We start from the raw sequence: 22265 nt of genomic DNA, 5'->3' as shown, positions 1-22265 counted from the left end.
TCAACTTGAAATCGCCTCGCCTCGCGACGGAGGCGCGCCGTGTCTGGTGGCCTTGAGCCACGTAAGGCACCGCCGAGCGAGGCGCTAGCCGAGCGAGTCGCCGTGCCGAGCGTTGCGACGGCCACCAGACCCGACTCAGCGCCGTCCGAGTTACGTCCCGATAGGCAGAGAATAGTATATATTAGTAGCCCCTAGTTTCATTTGCGAGGACAGCTACGCGTTCTGTCGCCGTTAGAACATCTGCGCCGAAGACGCCGTTTCCACGGCGACGGATGATGTCATTTCATTTTGATCTGATTTCATCCAAATCTGATACACCTGAGCGGCTATTTCAAAGTTTCTATCCCCGCAGCGTCGGAACCAGCTACTGTTTACGAGAGGTAAGATTGAACACTATATGTATACATTATTATGGATTGATTACATTGCAAGTATTTATTGAGTCATAACAATGTTTAGCAAACTAATGTTACTGTTCATGTGGTTCTATAATGTTGCCATGGTTAGCAGCATAGCATAGTATGGCTCAAACTCTGTGTTTACTAGTAGCATTAGCATAGCCCAATTCAGCCTGACTCAGTGAAAACAAAACCAACGGAGCCAGAGTTACTGTTTAACGTTAATTTAGTTCGGTTTGCAAGTGTTGGCTTTAGATATGTGTGTGTGGGCAGTGGGCTAAGGCTTAGTTGATTAAACATTAAACGTAGAGGGAAGTATAATTGTATCCACATAAATTGAAATTTGGCATAATAGATGATGGCTTTCATGCTTTGTATGTTCTCAAGGTAGACTTTGCTAACTAACTAACTAACTCTTTTTTTTTGGCCAGGTCTCAATGATGCACAAAAACAATGAAAAGAAAACAAGGAGACATTAAAGACTTCTTTAAGAAGAAGCAGACACTGCTTGACAGTCACAGTGACATAAAAACGTCTGGGTTTCCGAGGCTACAGTGACAGTGGCAGTGCATATAAGACTGCTGAAAGCCAACTTGAAACTGACAGCAACAGTGAAGGTGAGGGTGAGCCTGGATGCAGTGTTGAACAAAATGTCCAGGTCCACACCAGCACCTATGGACCTCCAGGTGAGAATACACATTAGCAGAAAATTATTTAAAATATGGTCATACTTATCCCATATTACTCATTTGTTCTGCAGTTTTTTTGCAGTTCAGTGAATGACACAATTACTTACTTTTTAATTACAAATTTGATCTGATGGCCTTGTGTGCTGTGCAGTTTTTTGTAATGGCATGCCTTTGTTAAACATGTGCATTTTATGCTATAGTGTAAAAAGTACAACTTACATTTAAATACAATTTAAAATATAGATAATGAAGTAAATAAAATATAGTCATACTGTATGTCAATCAATACTTTCAGATGCACCAAGGGAGAGACCATCCCGTGTTGTACAAAACATCCAGGGCCAGACCAGCTCTGATGGACCTCCAGGTGAAAGTGCAGGTATGAAGAAAATGTTTTAAAATGTAGTCCTACTTGTTCTGTGAATTTACCTACTTTTGTTTTAATTACAAATTTAAACTGATGGCATTGTAGTGTTTCATCAGAATCTGCACGTTATGCTGTAAGAAGTACAATTAAAATATAAATGACATTTTAACATAAAATAATGCAATACAATAAAAATAGTTAATGAGGTGGTATCTATGTCAATCAATACTATTAGGGAGGGAGGAGACCACCACTGACTCTGATGACGACGCAGATGCAGAATCAGAATCAGACGACAGCAGCTGTACCAACCTCCCAGTTCAACCATTGCCTACATTTGCTGCACCTAAAGGTCCCCAAGGTAGAATATGAATGAACTATGAGCTTGCCTGCTGGAATGCAGTTGTCTTTTAAAATGTCATATGACAAAATTGTCATTGCTTGAATGAAATGTCATATGACAAAATTGTCATTGCTTGAATGAATGAATGCTTAACATTGACAATGACCTGATAGTAGACACTTTCAGCATTGCTCATATAGACTCATTTTGAAAACTTTGTACTTCCAGACATTTCTCAAACAAGAGCTGCAGGCCCAGCACAACCCATTCTGAATACCTTCCCTCGCACTCAATTAGGAAAGGGTAGGACAAGAGCCTTTAACGCCTCCTGGTACAAAGACTTCACTTGGCTTGAATATTCTCAATCCAAGGACACTGCACATTGTTTTGTGTGCAGGCATTTTTCTCTGCCCTCTGCTCCGGAGACAACGTTCTCCTCTGGGACTGGTTTTTCAAATTGGAAAAAGGCCACATATAAACATCAGAAAAGGGTGGAAGAAAACAGAAATTACATTAAGACAATTGCTGATGTACTGCTGTGTACAGCTACCCAAAACATCGCCCAGCGTGGCCACAGAGAGTCAGTGAAGTCGAAGTCAGTTAACAAAGGAAACGTTTTGGCCATTATGGAACTGATTGCCAAGCGTGACCCTTTAGAGCACACTTAAGCAATAAATATCGATTTATAAAGTTATTTGACTTTTGTTTGATTACATTTCTTTAACATCAATGATTATAATACAAATTCAAGTCATTGCCATACTTTTTGAACAGGTTAAATAAATTGGTATGGGAATTCCAAGTCTGTATTGCAGGTAACAGTAAAACTGTCAAACCATCAAAACAAAGTTATTCTTCTACACTGTTATTCATTCTGTAATTAGTATCAATAGCAGTGATTATTATTAACCTTTTTCATATCGGGGACCTCTAATTTAGTTGACATTAGACCCGGTGAGATCTGCCTCTGAAGGTAGAACAGTCAGTGTTTCCCAAACTGGAAACCTGGGCACTAGGGTACATGGACAACTGCCCAGTTGTCCAGGTGCCAACATGTCCCTAGTGCCCAGTTGTCCTGGTGCCGACATGTCCCTAGTGCCCAGTTGTCCTGGTGGCTGGTGCCCACATGTCCCTAGTGCCCAGATGGTTTTGGTGCCCTGAAAATGCCCAGAAATGGCCAGAAAATGCAAAAAAATCAAATTATTTTTGCGGCGCTCGTATGCAAGGTCTGCCCCCCCACAGTAAGTGTTCGTACCCCCTGTGCCCCCCCACTGAAAATGAGCTGGAACCGCCCCTTGCGGCGTGGCAGGTTTTCTGTGTGGCGGCCTGGTGTGGCGTGTGCTAAACTAGGTTACTATTTTTAGGGTTGCCAATAGAAATGTCCCTTATTTGGAAACTAAAAGACGTGTCCCTTATTAAACTGATAAGGGGCACACTTTTCTCCTGAATCAATCAATCAATCAATCAAATGTTTTACCTTAACCTTTTATTTAGTACAGTATAGTACAGTATAGTCCAATTCATGTCAAAAGTATATTTTTTCCTTTTTTTCCCCTTTGTGCCCTTACACTTCCCCCCCCCCACTCTTGGTCCAACATACAATGTGCAACATATGACAAAAATACATACAATTACAAACAAAAAGAACAAAAACAAATCAAATAATGGTTATGATGTATCTCACTATCCCTCCTGGCACTCCCTCATGGCACATATGGTATACATATATGTTGTTTTTTTAGTTTTTTTTTTTTTAGAGCTAGTCAACCTGTGGAGCTGATGGCACACGTTTTACAAGTTAAAACAGCTCAATGTACATAATATGATATGATAATATAACCCTCGATCTTGACTCAGTAAATTGGAGTGGTGACAACTGACACTCTCTCAGCTAAGGGTTACTTTGCCTGAAAACGTAAAAGACCAAGCAGTAGAAGTATAAATCCCCTATTTCCCCGGGATGCACACGCAGATTAGACACACCAACCGATCGACATGCGGAAACAACGGTCGGACATGCGGTCGAACATGCGCAGCTTGCGGTTATGGTTAGGCTAGGGTTAGGCAAGTAGTCACTTGAGTGGCAGCAAGAGACATGGAGGAGTTGCATGAGTGACGTCACTTGGGCAGCGACACAGCGTGCCTTCAGCACTCTTCCTACACACTCTTCCACGCCCCCTCTTGCACACATAATGGCTCCAACGAACTGCAGCGGCCAATGAGGCATCTATTTTTTAAATATCTATTATGACCCATCCAACATTCGTGTGGGAGCATGCTGTCTTCTCCCACACAAGACTTGATAAAGCCCGGAGGGGCGAAACGTTGTTGTATTTAGGTTGAAATAAAAAGTACGGGGAGCTGAATTATATTGTGTGCAGACATTTTTCATTTAGTCACTTTTTGGGTCCAGCACTGTATTTGGAAACTGGGATGTGCATATCGTTTTCCTTCTTTAAGCATGCTGTCTCCGGCCATGTTCCATTTGGACATGAGCCTCACCGCGGGATATACGCCCTGAAAAAAGGCGTGAATTTTCAGATGGAGATGTAGAGAAACACTAAGCCCCCCTACTTTTGTAAAGAAATTGATGGTATGAAAGTCAGTGTGTCACGGTACGCTCCTCTGCCCTTGGACTTTGTCTGTGTTTTGGGACTATTACTTATATTTGTGTTCTGTACCTTATTTTGTAGTTTTGTTCCTAGTGTTTCCTGTCTGCCGTGTTTGCTGTCTCCTACCTTGTCTCACCACCCTGTATTAGTGTAACCCTAGCCACCTGTGTTCTGTTGCCTGTTAGGCCTATTCATAGTCTGGATTTTCGGTGATGAGGTGACCACCGCTCCGGTGGTGAGCTGACCACCGGAGCTGAAATAACATTGAGCGGTGGTGAGTAAAAACAGATAGAAGAGCTGGAGCGGTGGCGGTGGTTTGCTCTTCACCACGGCTCGTGACGTCATGTTGTAGTTCGGTGGTCACTCCACCACCGAAAATCCAGACTATGTATGAGCCTATAGCCTATCCCAGTGTTGATTATGTTTCAGTTCACCTGTGTGTAGTTAGTCTTGTCTATATATATGCCCCAGTGTTTTCAGCTCCTTGTCAGTTTGTCGTTGTGAATGATGTGGTCAGTTCCTTGTGTTTGCCTAGTTAGTTATTCCAAGTCCTAGTTATGTCATAGTTGTTCCAAGTTGTTTCACGTTTTTGAGAATGAAAACCAATTGAATTCACTCCTCACACATGGTTAGTCATGATCAGTATCATATCTGTATGATCATGCTCAGTCAGTATCATGCTCAGTATCATGGTCTGTATCATTAATTTAAACATTTTAACAACACATATCATGAGGTCCCTGACACAAAACAAAATATGCGGGGGGTCCGCAGCCACATTTAAGAACAAAACGATTAAGAAACACTGGCCTAAAGTGTATTCTGTGCTGAACCAAATCTAAGCCTTTATAAAACAACAACCTCCAACAGTAGCATGAGAAGTGGCCAATGCTAGATGAATGCATACTGAGCGGGGCTTGCTTAAAAAGAACATTCCCGCTCAACAAAATCCTTCCCATGGGACAATTAACAAATCATACAGAATTCATACTACATTTTGATCCACTCTCCCCTCTCTACCTTTGAAATAATTACATTGATTTGATTAATTGAGTTGTGTGTTGTGCCAAATGCCAACAATATCCAGGTCTGTCATACATTACAATGGGCAGGACAATTACAAGTTATTTTAATTAAGGAAGTGAAAGACTGATTAGGGTGAGCTAATGACAGACAATTTCCGATTCATTAAGCCTCTTTTCCTGGCTTTAATTATGCCCTAATGGCTCACTCGGATGTTTCATTAACAAAAACGGCTGTAGGGCCTATTTCATTGTCTTCTCGCCGTGAAGGACAACTTAGGAAACTCAATGTTGAATTCAATCACAACAATGTAATTAGTCTATACTGCAGTTGAATCACTGTTTGTTTTGTATTTTATTTTTTGGAATAAGTATTGTTCTTGTTATATTCAGGTATCTCGTTGTGGCCATAATGTCAGTGGTGGAAGAAGTATAATCGTCATTTTTACATAAGGACTTTCCAGCATGCCTCGGTTTGCCGACACGCATGTTTATTGTTTTATTTCAGTCCATTGTTTGTTGTGGGGAACATTGTGGTGTGACATTGAATTTTCTATCTCTAAGCTAAGATATCATGGAACGCACACTTGGGCAGGGGAGATATTGCGATTTGAGCTTAAGGCAGTATTCCAATCACATGGACACCATGTCCCTCTCGTCTCACTGCATTTGACACGTTTTGATGATTTGCGTTTGATCCTATTTTGTGTACACACACACATGCACATAAAGAGCTTCCTTCCTTCATGGTGCTTGCCGGTTTCTCTTCAACCCCACAGGTCAGTGTGCTGCCTGCAAAATGGAAGATACATGCCGAGTTTAAGCGGAATTGGAGCCGCTGTTGCTTCTCTGTGCCAGCACCCCTCCACCCCCATCCAAGCACTCTGTTTCACAGACCATGCAGCCTTTAATCCTGTACAAAACTGCTATTTTAGCATGAAAAAAAACAGCTAGTCAAGGGGAGTTCAATCTGAGCTTTAAAAAAAACGGCACATACAGCTGAGTAAAGGTGGCTCAAATGAGCGGTGTAAAATATTCATGTCCTGTGCCCAACGCCGAGCCAAAACACTTGAGGTAATTGGAACAGAACGTCTAACCTGTAAAAGTGATGGAATATAGCATACAGTAGGAACAAAAAGGCTTTCACTGCTTGACTGTGGGACTAATGTTGAGAGGATGTAAATGGAGTAGGAAATAATGCCCAATGGCTTTTTGAGTCTTGAGTTTTTGAGTGTGGTAGATAACATGTAGTATTATGTACTGTACATGTAACATGTTACAATGCTGCTTTCTGTTCTAGCAGTAGTACTATAGCCAGATTAGCCACGTGTGTAAAAAAATAAATAATATATATATATAACCCTATATTCCCTCAGGAGTCTCCCCCTCCTCCCCCTCAATTTTATCTGCTGAAAATAGCCCTACTGTATGCTCAAAACGTGGACACCGTATACTGTAGCTTATAGATATATATTTTTGCCAGAATATGGCCACACTAGAGTTCAAGTGGTTAATAATGTGATGACCTTATAGTGAAATCACTAAACAGTAATTTAACAGCAGTGGCTGTGATAACACAGTATTCCATTTGAAATTACAAACACGAACAATTTGCTCTTCGTACTGTGCCTTTTCTAAATTGTCGTGGCATTACTCCCCCTCTTTCCCACCCTCCCCCCAGGATGTAATTATGTCCTTATTAATGTAAATGAATGTAATGAGGTTAGAGGACTTTGTTGAGTGACTGCACGTCAGAGCGGTCCTTTCTCAGAAGGCCGTATGGAGGACAGGCCTCATTATTCAACTCATTAAAAAGGTTGACACAGTTTTCTGGCAGAGACCTTTCTAGAGACATTCAGTTCGGAACTAGTACAACCGCGTTGTTGCCTCCTAACACATATTACCATTAAGGCTGTGACACTGCCACTGACGCGAGTGCCACTGCCAAGTTTGAAATAAAAAGAGGTTACTTATTTTGGATGGTCTTTGATGTTGGTTCTCAACCTTCTGGGCCGGTGCCGTGAGAATATTGCAATACATTCATAACTAGAAATGCACTCTATCGAGCTGCCAACTTGCGCCATGCACACAAGTACTGCCGACTTACTCTCAACCCGTCTATAAAATATAAAAAAAGACGAAACGAAGCAATCCCGACATACTGTACACTTATAACCAAGGATGCACAGTAGAATCTGGGGGCCTGGTCACGTGGTTAGGGGCCGAGGCGAATACTGCTCTTGATATAGGGCAGAATAGCAGCTCTTGAGAGTAGGATTCTAGTAGCGATGTAAAGTAGTCTCACTAATGTCGATCTTAACCTGCCTGGATCCTGACTTAGGCCCGGTCTTTATAGTCTTGGTGACATCGCTGCCTTCCCGTATCCGTGGTAACACACTTACATACCCTCTACCGACTTTATACCAACTTGTAACCTCGTGAACAACACCGACCTACATACTTACCAAGCCGATCGCAGTACCTTTTAGCCTCCCAACTTGAAACCTATCTTAGTTACGTTATCCTCATGAACAACCAATAAGGGACCACCGAGGACACGCCTACATACCCAGCCGACTGCAGATCGCACTGCACCGATCGCAGCACCTTTTACCCACCCAAACATATCTAATTACGTCACCATCAACAGCCAATCAGGGACCACAGAGGACAGCATACATACCATACATACTGTACGCAGCCGACCACAGTACTTGTACTTGCAGACCACAGTGCTCTGCTTGCGCATGTACTGTAATAACATAACATAAGTCGACTCAAGAATAGATGTAACAATTCATTCCACGTGACCTGAAGACGGAGCACCTCTGTATTTTTCCCTACAGTCTGCATCACCACAAGCAGAACTTTATTTTGTTTCCCATGTATACTGTACTGTACCTATACCTACCTGTTTTACTGAAGAGCACCTGTTTGAGAAGGCCACCCACAGTGACTGAAATCATGCAGGCAGCACTTTGCTTCCTTCCGTTTTAAACTGTGGTATACAGTTCAGCTGAAGTGACTGTTCAGGGGAACCGTCCTGGCTCTTATACTGGCCTGCATGGTTGGATTTGCGTTAGTTGATTGTTGGTTGCAGCGGTTTCGTAATTCAATCCCTGCCGACTCCTGCCTCGATCATCCTGGGAGAGGCACGTGTTCTGTTTTCCGTCTGTCTTGTCGGGCGGAGGCTTTGACGAGTCTGATGTGCTCCCGTGTTGATCCGCCTGACTGTTCCTTATCTTTCTTTGTTATAGCTCAGGTTTTTTTTTCAAGCACCTCCCGGTGAGCCCAGCCGTATCATAGAAGTGTGGAATATAACTTTAATTTATACCACCCTCCACTCTGCCCTGGGCCAGTTGGCACACTGTTTGATGAAAGAGAAATTGTGTTTCTCTTCGGGTAACGCAGAACATGAACACAGCAAGAAGAGATGAAACTTTATTGATCCCTGTGGGGAAAATACATACGGTAGTGTACCATAATACAGAATATTGTAGCAGGGCCGGCCTACAGAGGTGGGTTAAGATACTGTCTGTTTTTGACTGTTTTTATTGCTTGTAAATAGTAATTCCTTGGCCTGAAAATGGTTTCTCCATCCACTCTACGTGGCCTGCCTGGAAACACTAGTAACCAAGTGCTGTTAGCCCCCTGATGACAGCAAATTGATTTAATTGACAACAGATTCCTCTTGCCAAGCCGAACATTTGCCACGATCAAATTAGAAACTGAAGAGGAATATGTGAAGGAGCACACATGTTGGTCTCATGAAACGGTAAAGAATTAACACAGGAAATTAAGCAAACAGTTTAGTCCCACGTTTTGAAATAAGTGATTCATCTGAAGCTGACCAGATAGATAGTTACCAGTTTGATTCCAGCTGCTGGAGATCTGTGTTGTGTGCCCTTCTCTGTTCTCTCTCCAGGTCATTTTTAGGTGTGACCCAAAAAGTACGGTTGGTGTCAACCGCGTCAACCCAGGACCAAAACGTACAAAAACAATCCATGAATGAACCACGTAAGCACTACAATATTTACTTGTGGAAATAGGCGATCTACAAGCATCGTGAGTGTCACGTTGTGTTGTGAGCTTGGAGATAATGCTATTCTCTTTTATTCACTTTTTTAGACATACAATATGTGCTCAGTTTCCTGTCTTTCTGTTGTAAAATATCAAAACAAGTGCCGGGGAGACAAGGTTGGTCTTTTACTCTATCAGTGCTAGCATGAGCTGGCTAATGAGCTCCAGCTAAAGCCGTATCAGCTCATGGGATTATACCCACTCTGAATTGGCACCACGAGCACAAGCACAGAAATCAACAGCCATGTCAAACATGGATGAAACTCTGCTGCCAAACATGCAGGTTGCTCTGGGATGTCTGAAACGCTTTAGTTCATCCGGGGGCAAAGGAATCAAAACACAAAATGTAAAACAGCGACCAGAGGCATCGTCTGAACCACCTTCGTTAACGCATTGCGTTGAAGAAGGAAGGTATTTTTGCGAAATATTCGGCTATACCCAGAATTGGGACACTGGGTTTTTTGCCCAATTCACAGGCGAAGGCTGATGCAGCTCAGCTGTGTCCATAAATAACCAAGTACAGTATTACTGTCCATAGTCTATGGATATAATATCTGGGGCTAATGCTAATGGTGAGCTTTGGTAAAAGGCAAAGCCTTAATGTGAATACTGTATTAAATCTACAATACATCTGCAAGTCAGCCACAAATTGAGCTACAGAATAAGACCTCCATTAAACTGGACAACTCTCATTATGATGTTCAAGAAATTCAATTAGACCTAACTGATACATTTATCTGTAGTGAGGAAAAAGGATGAAAACCTACTATTTGCCCTCAGGCTGATTCATTCATCCAGGACAGTAACATTTTATCTCATTATTGTGTAATTTAGTTGATTCAATTTGCCTATGGGTAACTGCAACCTAACTTGCTGAGAAAATAAATCAATCATACACCTACAGAATTTGTGCCATGAAACTTTTTCAACTAAATTAAAAAAATAAAAATAAAAAGTACAACTCTGGATACACGTACGTGACAGTCAGTGTTTTCTCATAAGGTTGAAATCAATAAAAGATTAAAATCTGAGGAAAAGCAAGCGACAATGTTGAACTCGTAAAAAGCAACATACAAAGAATATCAATAAAAATAGCTTTGGACTAAAGCGGCTTTATTTGACAACATGACAAAGGGCTGCCTGTACACTGGCACATTGATTCAGCTAATTAACGTTTCACACAGACTGCTGCTCTGTAAATATCAATGGAAAAGCCAGTCAATAAAGACACAGTTAATGCATGTTACTTGTTGCATTTGTCTTCCGCACGCCCACGCCGCTGACTTCACAAACTTAGATTTGTCTCAAGCCGAGAGATCGATCCGCCCGTTCTTATGCTCATGAGAGACATTTGTCACATAAGCGATCGGTGTTCGACTGCGCTGTAATTGCATGTGGCCAATTTATTGCAGGAGCACTACAGCCGTGTGAAGGAGCAGCCTCACACAAGTTTGAGAACACTATAGGCCTAGGCCAGCTCACTCACACCTTCGCAACAGACTGGTGTATACTGTATGCTTGTTGTATACAAAGGGTGTGATACATCTTGCCCCAATGCATTTCCAATGGGAGTCACATGGTTTGACACAACATTTGTGTTGTATGAGGGGGAGGGGGGCAGTCGAAACACAGCCGAAAGCCATACAACAGCTTGTAGTCCAAAATGTTGTATCAAACCATGTTACTTCCATTGGAAATGCATTGGGGCGGCCATGACACTTACATCTTGCTATGTACAATTTTGAGGTATTTGTAGGCCTACTTTACTTGAGTATTTCCAATTTCCAATACTTTTAATTCTACTCCACTAAATCTCACAGGGAAATATGATACATTTATTTAGTTAGGGACCTACTAGTTACTTTGTAGATTTTTATAATTATTACCAGTAAGACGCCCTAAGGTCACGTGCAAGCATCCGCCTGGGTGACGGCACACTGCTGGGCGAGAGTTGGCGCTTTGGCATGAAGGGTCAGATCAACATAATATGGAACGAATTAAATCTATATTATAATCTTAAATGATCTGAAAATAGCAGATCTACAAGATCACAATGCGTCACATCACAACGCATAGTGAGCTTGTAGATCGGCTATTTTCAAATGGCCGAAATGTATATAGGGTTGAAGTGGTTAATGTAGGCTATGTTATTTTTTATAATAATCAAAATCTACAAGTAACTAGTAACTAAAGTTTTAGAATTGATGTAGTGGAGTAACAATATTTGCCTCTGAGCTACAAGCCGAAGTAAAAGTACTGGAAATTGGAAATACTCAAGTAGGCCTAAAGTACAAATTCCTCAAAATTGTGCTTAAGTACAGTACTTAAGTAAATGCACTTAGTTACTTTAGTTTACAGTGGGTTGGCTCCCACTTGTACCTGCATCCTCTAGTCTAAATGCCTCAGCAGGATTTGGATGAACTTCTCCATTCATTTAGACTCCATGTGATTCAAGTCCTTACAGAAAGTAAAGTGGATCATAATCGCTCCTGTTCTTAGATCTGTTACACTCTGTCGAAACAAACGCCCAGGTCTGCTACGACTTTCAGTTATTTTTAATCAAGGCTGAAGACCTTTCCGTATGCTACTACTATACCTTTAACTGAGGTGATTGTCTTTCCTTCTTCACACTTGTATTCTCTAATCTTTACATTACATTTCAAATTCCTGTTATTACATCCGGTCTGGGCTCTCTATCCTGATTGGATATAATTGGTATCCTGACCTAAAAATGCATTTTTTGTTTAATAGAGCTGGAGAGATGATGACTCCTGTTACTGAACAAACACTCTATAGCAATGTTTAGAATACAGAGCTATTTAACACTCATTATAAACAAAGCCAATCACATAATACCCTTTAATTATTGAATTAAATATTTTGTGTAAAGCACTTTGAATTACCTTGTAGAAAAGACAGTAAAATATAGTAACTTCAGTACCAGCGGTTAGGTTGAGCTCTCAAACTGAAATAGTTACACCCACTCAAAACAAATGCAAATATGCGATTCATGACACTGCAGACGTACGGAAAGAAGAAAAATGCACTCTTCCCTTCACGCTGATCAAACTTGATTTCTTCATCAACCGATGTGTTTTACCTGCGTGCCTTCATCAGTGGGGGGCATAAATATATCTGCCAACACTATAGCCTCCAATCCATCATAGCATTCCCGGGCCACTGCATATCTGCTTGCCTCCTGGCTGTATTTGAAGGGATTTTCTTTTCCCTACGCCCCAGTTGGTTCTCGGTAGTAGTTAGGTAGAGGCCTGCCTGGAGGACTCTTTATAATCATGTAATCCATCCATTCACATTGTTGGATACTCCTTAAATCCCCCTCCCCCTCCTTATATTTACTGTAGGCCTCCTGTGTCTCCTCAGTGTCAGAGCAGTTGGCACTTCGGCGCGGCGATGCGGCGAGTCCTCCAATCCTTTATTACTGATAATACGCTGCAAAGACCTGAGGAGAAGCCACGAGGGGGTTATCTGGGGCTGGTGATGGTGGTGGTGGTGGTGGGGGGGGGGGGGACAGACATGCTAATTAGCAGTGAGGCTACCTTGGCACGGACGCACAAAGTAGGCATACAACATGTGCGCATGTATGCACAAGCATTAGAATGTGTGTGGCAACACATTCACAGATCTGCAGTCAACACAACACAACAACACAACACACAAAAGCGTGCTAATCCCTTTCCCCATGTCTACTCTCTCCCCTTCGTTATCCTTATACCTGCCTGGCTGCTTTTTTTCGCCTCTCCATATCAGAACCACAGGCCATACATCTATATTGTATGTAAACACGCAATCTAAATGCAAATACTTAATCGTCTCAGCATGCAGGCCCCCCGGTATACCTTTACCACCTTCAAGCACCAGCCCACCAACCCACCCCCTGTCCAGGATTCACCACTGCACCCCCCGGCAGACATTCAAACTATTATTGTGAGGTGGCGGAGAACCGATCACAGGTACATTCAAATGATTAAACCGGAAAGAATGGGAAAAACGGCCAGGGGACATTTTACTATAGCATTGCCATGGACATCTTTGTGTGAGTGTGACTGAGTATTGTTGAGACCGTGTGTGTGTGCAGGGAAGTCAATGCTGGAATGTAATAATGTGTCTGCACTGTGTTCTTTATCCTTTAATAGCCATAACTAGCTGCAATGAATCATCCATGCGGACGGGGGAACCTCCATGCTGTATAGAACAGTGGTTCTCAACATGTGTGGGGCGGTGTGTTGCAGAGTGGGCCCCCAAATAATTGGCAAAACACTATGATAATAATACTGTGTTAGTCCCATTGATCCAAGCCGAAACACAATTGATTGATTGATCATTAAAATAAAGCCTGAAAATGCACGTGGCCCAGCCACCAGGTGGAAGGCCTGCATTTAGCGATCCAGAAAAGGTGTTTGAATCACTGGTTGTTAAAATCTCCGAAAGGCCTGCATGACCCAAAAAAATCTTATTTGTGAGCATTATACAATGCTCGTGTCGTGTCATGTTGTTAATTGTGAGCAACACTCACAATTCTCTCACTGTGCTGGGAAAGCTTGATTACATTTGAATGCCAGTGTAGGTATTTGACCTTCTCTGACACCAATACATTAGCAGTTCTTTCATTGCTCAATATCAGCACATGGGGGAATAGATCTCATACTGTATCATCCAGGCCAATTATGCATGGTGAGTAGGCTAAGTCTCGACAGACTTGAATAATGGCGGAGGCGATGTAGGGAAGCTCAACAACGTGATAATTATGAAACTGTATACTGTGCTGGCTGACTTACTTGCAAAGGCACTAGTGGCTGCTCGCGTAAGGGCTGAATCCTATGTGTAACTGAGGTATAACCAACAAAAGAAGGCAGTCTGGGTTAGTACATGATTTTCAAAGTCGGGGGATATGGGTGCCAGCTATAGGCAGTGGTGTTGTAAAGTAACTAAGTACATGTACTCAAGTACTGTACTTATAATAAGCACACTTTTGAGGTATTGTTTACTGGAGTATTTCCAAATGTTCTGTACTTTTACTTCTACTCGATGTCAGAAGCTTGTACTTTTACTCCACTACAATTATTTGAAAACGTTACAGTTACTTGTTACTTTTACTTTTCATTTAGATTTTTATTACAAAACATGCACCAGTAAGAGGGCATGCACACATCCGCCTGGGTGACGGCAGACTGCTGGGCAAGCGCTGGCGCTTTGGCATGGGGGTCAGATCAACAGATGAATTCTGTACTGGCCATATATGGAGCGTGTCTTGAGTGTACAGGGTTTGATGAGGTCAGATCAACATTGGGGCATTCAGGAGAATTGCTCCTGAACTTGAACACAGCATTTTACATTGAACAAATGTATTTAGAAATCCATGTCGTGAGGCTTTCTTCACCCTCCCAATGACTGATTGTTGGGGTTAGCAGAGATGGAGTACTTGTAGAGAGGCTGGGGAATTGGGAATTGGCTATACTAAATTGGGACTTGAAGGGGAGAAAATGTTTTTCTTTTGTCTTGAAGGGGCATGTTTTGCACAATAACATAGTCTTTTCATTATGTCTGCCCACGATCTCTGTGATTCATATAAGTACGTTTGTTTAGCCTTCTTACAGGATTTCAGCCCCTGCCTCTCTAACACTCTCTGCACGTCTCTGTTGCTCGGTGGTGTCTCTCGTGGCTCAAGTTCGCTCCATCGCGGTCTAAAACTATAGGGCAAAAGTCCCTCCCTTCGTGGGGCAGGAAACTGTGTTGCGTCTTTTTGATTGATTGATTGATTGATTGAAGTTTTTATTTCACAGTATGTAGAATGTCTACATTTAAAATGAAAGCTCAAGTCAATACAAAAACTGTTAGTTTGTGGACGATCCATGATAAAGCATTACACTTATTTACAACAGGGTCCACCATTTTCATTTCATCAGAGCATTTACAAATATTCCAGATATAATATATATCTGGTGTTACTCAATAGGGATTGACCACTCCCGTCGCAAGTTGCATGTGCTAATACAAAACCAACTTAATACTTCCTAAGGTATGCGCATCAAAGCAATATTTTAAATACTTTTTATTAACACATATCACTAGCATATTCCATATATGGCTGGACCACACATGGACAAAATATGACATCATCAACTTGCAACAGGAGTTGTCCCTATTGATTTCAAAGAGGCAATAATGTATTAAGGCATAAGGTCTTATTAGCCAGGGGCCCTTTTGTTTATTATTATTTTCTTGCTTACTGCTGTTAGTTTATAGCTGCGTTAGCCTTATTTGTTTCTGTAATTGGCTTTAACTGTGTTAGTCTGTGATCTCTTGTTTTGGCTCCAGGGAATATAAATCGGGGGGACCATGTTCAATTAGCACATATAGTGACTCTACACAAACACACTGCTAATCACAGTGCAGCTCACGCAAACCACACATCTCAGCTGACTTTTAGCACACAGAACAACTCACTGGTGTTGTGTAGGCCAGTTGTTGTCAAACATTATATTGTTGTTTTTTTTTCATTATGGCACCTTACATTTATGTCACATTACAGAACGTAAAACTGTTCTTTCCCCTATAAAATACAATAATGTTACAACTTGAGAGATTAATGTCAGTTCATTAGGACAGATTGGAAATATCCACTTGAACCACGGAATCTCCAATCTTCTTGCTGGTAATGTTCACCAACAATTGACAAACTACAAGCTCACTATGCGTTACTTTGTGACGTGCTGTGAGCTCGAAATATGGAATAACATTTGAAAGGTTATATTATGTAGCACTACCCCTTTAAGTGAAGTGCATAAAAGGTGTGGCAAGGTGTGCGGCCTTCTGTTTGGCTAGTAGCCTGCATTTGGGTGTTTGGTGAAAGACTTGGAGGCATGAGGTTGACGGCCTGATACTGGGTAAGGAACTTTTCTAATTTATCCTGCCGTGGGCATTGACATACTGGGCCATTAATTAATTTAGTGTGGTTTGGATTTGGTTTGCTATATTTACTTTACCTTGTTAAGTAACATTGCCCAGCATATCCTGCTGGCATCCTAAGCAGCCCTTGCCACGCGAATCGTGGGTTCTGTGACCAGCCATCTTAAACCGGAAGCATCCTGTCTGTCGGGTCCCAAATCCTAAGATCATACCATCCTAAGATCATACTTTATCTCATTTCACCAAATCTGAGGATTAATCCGAGATATACTCTGCTGAAGATCGCGGCCATTATGGGACTCTATGGAGATCGGATGGCCGTTTTTCAACTGTTTTTGTTTTCTCTCGTTCGTTTCAAGCTGAATGCCGTTTCAGGCCATAGTTCCTGGCTCAATACCAAATCAAAAGGGCACATGCACACGCAATGCGCGGGCCCTGGAGCTTTAAGCTCCAGTAAATTCCATTGTTAAGCCGGGCCTGTGGCAGGCTTGTATCATGCAGTCACAGGTGTGAATTTTGTTTCTATGCTGTGATTCCATGTATCTGTATAGCTTAACGACCTTGCCCACACGCGATAATTGTAGCTGTAGTAGGACAGCGTGTGCTTTTTCAGCTCATCTTTCAGAACATTCATTCTATGCGTTTGTCTCCTTAGTGGGTGGTTCTGACTTGGACATTTTATTTGTATTTGACTAATTTTCAGAATTATTCACTTTTATTATCATATCACCGTTTATTATAATTTCTGCCACAGACTATGGGATCTGTAGTCCCAATTGCAGCCCCATAGGCAGGATGGACGGCGATGCTTTTTATTGGTTGTTGGTTGTCAGGGGAACTTTCGTAGTTGTGTGACTGTAAATTATTGGAGTGACTCCTGGGAGCAGTGCCAGGCTTTGATTGGTGCTTTCTGTTATTGTGCTCTCCTTTAGTAGCATTATGGACCTGCATGTCAGGTTGGTATCTAACCAAGTACATTACATGTACAGTGGAGGTACTTAGCGCTGACCATTGAGGAAAGCCAGCAAAGACTGAAACAGAGTGAGGGAATTACATAGTCGAGGCTTGATCAGCACCGACTCAACACAGCTGTCACCAGCTAGTCAGTCAGAGCGCAGGTCTAAGGTGAACTAGTGTCTGCAGCTCTAGATGGCTCACCCTGCTAGAGTGCTCTGTCTGCTGCGGGGTCGAGTGAGACTCCACACAACATACCATACCATAGTATGACCTTGTTACTAGTTTAACATCATACTATTAGTATGTAAATCTTTGATTTACTACGGAAATGTGTTCTGGAAAAACATTATTTCTAAAGAATCATTGTGAATGTGGATTTAAAAACAGAATCTGTGCATAGTGTACCGAAGAAATTCGGCAAAAGCCAAAATGAAGTACGAGCATGTTGGCTGGCTAGAGTGGAACGTGTCTTGAGTGTACAGGGTTTAATGAGGTCAGATCAACATTATGGAATGTCAGAACAGGTCAGCTCCATATATGGAGATCTAAGGGTGGCAGCGCGGACAGTGTCTTGAGTGCACAGGGTTTGATGAGGGCCCAGGTATGGCCAGGCCTTCATTTTTGGGCCTGTTGAGAACTCTAGTTTTCCCGTCTACAGTTTAAATGGAGCAGCCACTGGTGTGCACTGTGCAGTGCTCTGGGAGAAGTGTGGGGGTTAAGTGCCTTGCTCAGTTTGACCTGGTACTTTTGCCTTCCCAGATGGGCTCATCAGTAACCAATCAGCTAGGCTATATGGCCGCCCCATATTGCTCAAATAAAGTAACGCCAGGCACATCATTTCATTGGATCCTGAACAACACACAGTCTGAGTTGGACGGTTCCACACATTTACAGTTGGATATAAGTGTTTAAAGGACCACGTCACCAGTGTTGGGGAGTATTAAGCTACATGTAGCTGAGCTACGTAGCTTAGCTACATTTTGCTGTAGCTTGTGGTATTTTAGCTACATTCATATTTGTGTACCTCGTCAAGTAGCTCAGCTACTTTTTGGGTCATTTTTTGTAGCTTAGCTACTCAAGTTACAAGCTACAATTTTGGGCAATAACATGAAATGAATATATTAATTTTGACCATTGGTTGCTGTGTTAATTCTTGTACTAGAACCCCCTTTGAAAAATAAAGGACTGTTCCTTTTTCTGATTGCTTTGAGGGCATGTCAGCACTTGACAAGCCAGCAGCTGCCTCTAATTGGCCTCTGATTGGCCCTGGTATCACAGGGTGGGAGGGGTCTCCCAGAGGGGAGCAGGGGTCTCCCAGAGGAGCAGGGGTCTCCCAGAGGGGAGAAGGGGTCTCCCAGAGGGGAGCAGGGGTCTCCCAGAGGGGAGCAGGGTGGGGGGGTCTCCCAGAGGGGAGCAGGGTGAGGAGGGGTCTCCCAGAGGGGAGCAGGGTGGGAGGGGTCTCCCAGAGGGGAGCAGGGTGGGAGGGGTCTCCCAGAGGGGAGCAGGGTGGGGGGGTCTCCCAGAGGGGAGCAGGGGTCTCCCGCATGTACATTCTCAATTTAACGCTGAAAAATAAAAAGTAGCTGAGCTACTTTTCCTATGTAGCTGTAGCTTTTCAAGCTACATTTCTCCAGGGGTAGCTATGTAGCTTGATCAAGCTACTGCCATGGTGAGCTACTTGTAGCTTTACAAGCTACGCTTTCAAAGTAACTTCCCCAACACTGCACGTCACCACTTTTCAACCTATCTTCATATAATAGGTCCTCACTAATAATCATGATAAAATGGCACAGTTTTTTTCCTACTCAGTCTGTGTCTCATAGGAGGGCTGTGGGCAGTTCAGAAACCCGTTCACCAGTGACTTCATCGAGAAAGAAAGAAACTGCAGGCTTTCTAGTCCTGAAAAGTTGCAATGCGAAAATGGAAGCCTCACGATAATACAAATCAGTAAAAATGTATTTGTAAAAATATCTTGTTTAAAAAGAAATCTGTCTAACGATGGGTTTCTGAACTGCCCGCATCCCTCCTATGAGACACAGACTGAGTAAAAAAAATTGTGCCATTTTATCATGATTATTAGAGAGGACCTAATATATGAAGATAGGTTGAAAAGTGGTTAAGTGGTCCTTTAAGTAGTATAGATACCACTAACAAATTATGTCTGACCAGCATTAAATGGTGAACAGATATTGAACACAGAACACACTGTGCAACGTGTTACACTCTGTAGGCCTACTTGTTAAAAGTTTGTTCAATTCAAATGGACTGCTGTGCGGCGTATCCAAGCCCTATAAATATTTGATGTACGCAATATTTTGCGTCTTGACATTGATGGATCATGCATTCTATACCGTTTACTCTTGAACTATACGCCCGGACACTTATGGAGGCAACTGAATAAAGCCTAATGTTTATAGTTTGCCGCACGATAGCATTGCGCACCAAAAATGGCAGATGTACAAGCTAAAAATGCTTTGCGGACGCAGCGCATTTTGAGCTTGCAAATCTGCTGTTTCCGCCATACGTGATGAGGTACAGTATAGTACGTAACGGCGGAGCATAAATGAGGCATAACTTCTGCTGGCATCTTTCAGTTCCTCCAAACCCCCTTCAGAGAAGATGTGAGGATCATAAACGTATGCATCTGCATATCCTTCAGCACTGCCTGACGGAGCCTATAAAAGTTTCCCGTTGAGTGCACATTTTACCGATAATAGCCTCGATTTGTCTCTTATACAGTCTTTGGTTTGTGTGCGTGTGTGTGTGTGTGTTGGTGGGCTGTTCCCTGCAGCACTAATGCTCTAAATGCAAAAAAGAAAAAGAGAAACTCTGCTCAGAAAAAAAGATTCCCTTGTGGACCTTTAAACTATAGGGATATAGATGTAGGCTAGGAGCTTGGAGTCATTTTTATTAGAATAATTCCTCACTTCCTGAAAGAGAAATCACTGTTTTCATGTGTCTTATAGGCTGGAGAGTTTTATAAGTTTGTTATCTGTATAACAAAATCATTAGTTGTGTATTTTCTTTGGTGCTTCCGGGCGCTCGCTGTGGGTGATATGGGAAAACCACAAGCTCTGTAACGAAACGTGTCTGTGTGTAGTCTGTGTGTGTGAGTGTAGTGGTTAGTAGGGTGGGGGTCTCACAGAAAGCCTGCATACTAGCAGAGCAGTTTACGTCTCTCCTGAGATTGTGTTTTTTTCTGCATGTTACTGTAGCTCAAATCCCTGAAGAGGTGAAAATTGCAGATTGATCCATAGGAGATGGAGAGAGGGGGGAGGGAGAGAGAGACCAACATTTATATTAGAGCTTAATGCACATCGAAGTTCAGGCCAAACAAACCTAATCAGTGCTGCAAAACACCAGGTACAGTATGCCTCGCGGAGCTGTTTCCTGACACTAATGTTTGAACAACGCAGCATGCACAAAATCAATTAATCTTAACACTCCGAAAGGGGGCAAAGAAGCAAATCATGGGGCCCTCACCCTTCTCCAATGCATTGTTTGTACCACATTCTCACGCAGAGCGTCTGTCAAAAACAACATCCTGCCCTAAAGCATTTCCCAACCACTCTCTCCCAATCCAAGGACAAATCAATTAGTGCTGAGAGGCAGGCTGGGCGGGCAGATGGCGGTGAAGGACGTCGGGCGGCTGTGCCTCAGGTGAGAGGCATCAGGAGGAGTGGCACCTGACAACTGTCAAGTGGAATGCTCATCTGAGCACCTCTCTCCCTCGTGTCACACTGTGTACGCGTGTGTCCCGACTCCCCGTGTGCCTGCATGTGTCTGTCGATATCAGACATACTACCGCCACAAAGATGGGGAGGATTAACACGAGGGAGATAAAAGGAGAGCAACAGCAAAGGAAAGGGATGGCAGAGAGCGCTGCCTGTGAATATTTAATGCACATTTTCAAACTGAATCACAGATTAGCACTTCCCACTAAAAATGACCTCAGGTAATGCTAAATAGGTTCTTTGGAATAAATAAAAGAAAAATTAAAAGAGAGACAGACAGGCAGGCAGACATCTAATCTCTCTCTCTCTCTCTCTCTCTCTCTCTCTCTCTCGCTCTATACAGTATATATATATATATATCCCGCTAATCTGTTTTTGCTGATCGTATCCTATACTCTGGCGAAGGGACAATACATAAAAATGGCTAATTAGCTGTTTGATTTTTTTCCCTCCTCCCCTGCATCTTTCATTTTGTCAGCCCACTGATTAGATAACGGGCTAACTGAATTAGCCCAGCCGCTTATCGGCGCATGACCAGGATGACCATTTGGCTTGGTAAATAATTGAGGTGGTGTTGGTGGAGGCTACAAAGGCAGCCATTTTGACAGCCCTGGGTAGGGCGGATGTGATAAAGATGTAAGGGTGGGGCTATCAATTATAAGGCACATTGTTACCTATTCAGCCATAATTAAAGCATGGACAAAGACAACCCTGTATAGTACACAGCAGCTACAGTAGCAAAAACAAAAGGCCAAATAAAACAAAGCGTGCTGTGGAGAATTCTATTAGTTGGACAAAAAGGGTACAACAGCAGGTGAATACAAAAGAATAACAAGATTTGTTTTAAACAGAGCGTTGGAACAGATAAGGGGCTATAGAGAACATAATTTACTACCAGCTGAGTACTATATGTTTTTCTTGTCATTAAGTCAAAGCCTCTCCCACATGTCCTAGCCCAGTGGTTTTCCATATACAGTACAGTACAGTATCAGGCCTTTTCCAGGAGGGATAATGGCAAGGGAGAGGAAAATGTAATGAATGAATGAAAGTTGTTTTTCTCTAATCAAATAGGCCTATTAGATTAGATTTAGAATTATTGTTGGCATCCCTATTTTTGGTCATGTCAAAAATGTTCA

At 42.5% G+C, this 22265-nt stretch overlaps 1 protein-coding gene across 1 annotated transcript in view; it reads left to right on the top strand.

Annotated features, from left to right (window-relative positions):
• Positions 1-22265, top strand: part of mdh1b (malate dehydrogenase 1B, NAD (soluble)) — a 50189-nt gene continuing 27924 nt past the window's right edge. Inside the window, exons 1-5 of the mRNA XM_080757042.1 lie at positions 1-380; positions 830-1084; positions 1383-1466; positions 1690-1815; positions 2026-2100. The gene's annotated coding sequence lies outside the window, so the exon portion shown is untranslated. The remainder of the gene's footprint in view (positions 381-829; positions 1085-1382; positions 1467-1689; positions 1816-2025; positions 2101-22265) is intronic.

This window comes from Protomyctophum bolini (assembly GCF_963924005.1).
Source record: "Protomyctophum bolini genome assembly, chromosome: 23".
NCBI lineage: Eukaryota > Metazoa > Chordata > Actinopteri > Myctophiformes > Myctophidae > Protomyctophum > Protomyctophum bolini.
This window is presented reverse-complemented; position numbering and strand designations above follow the sequence as displayed.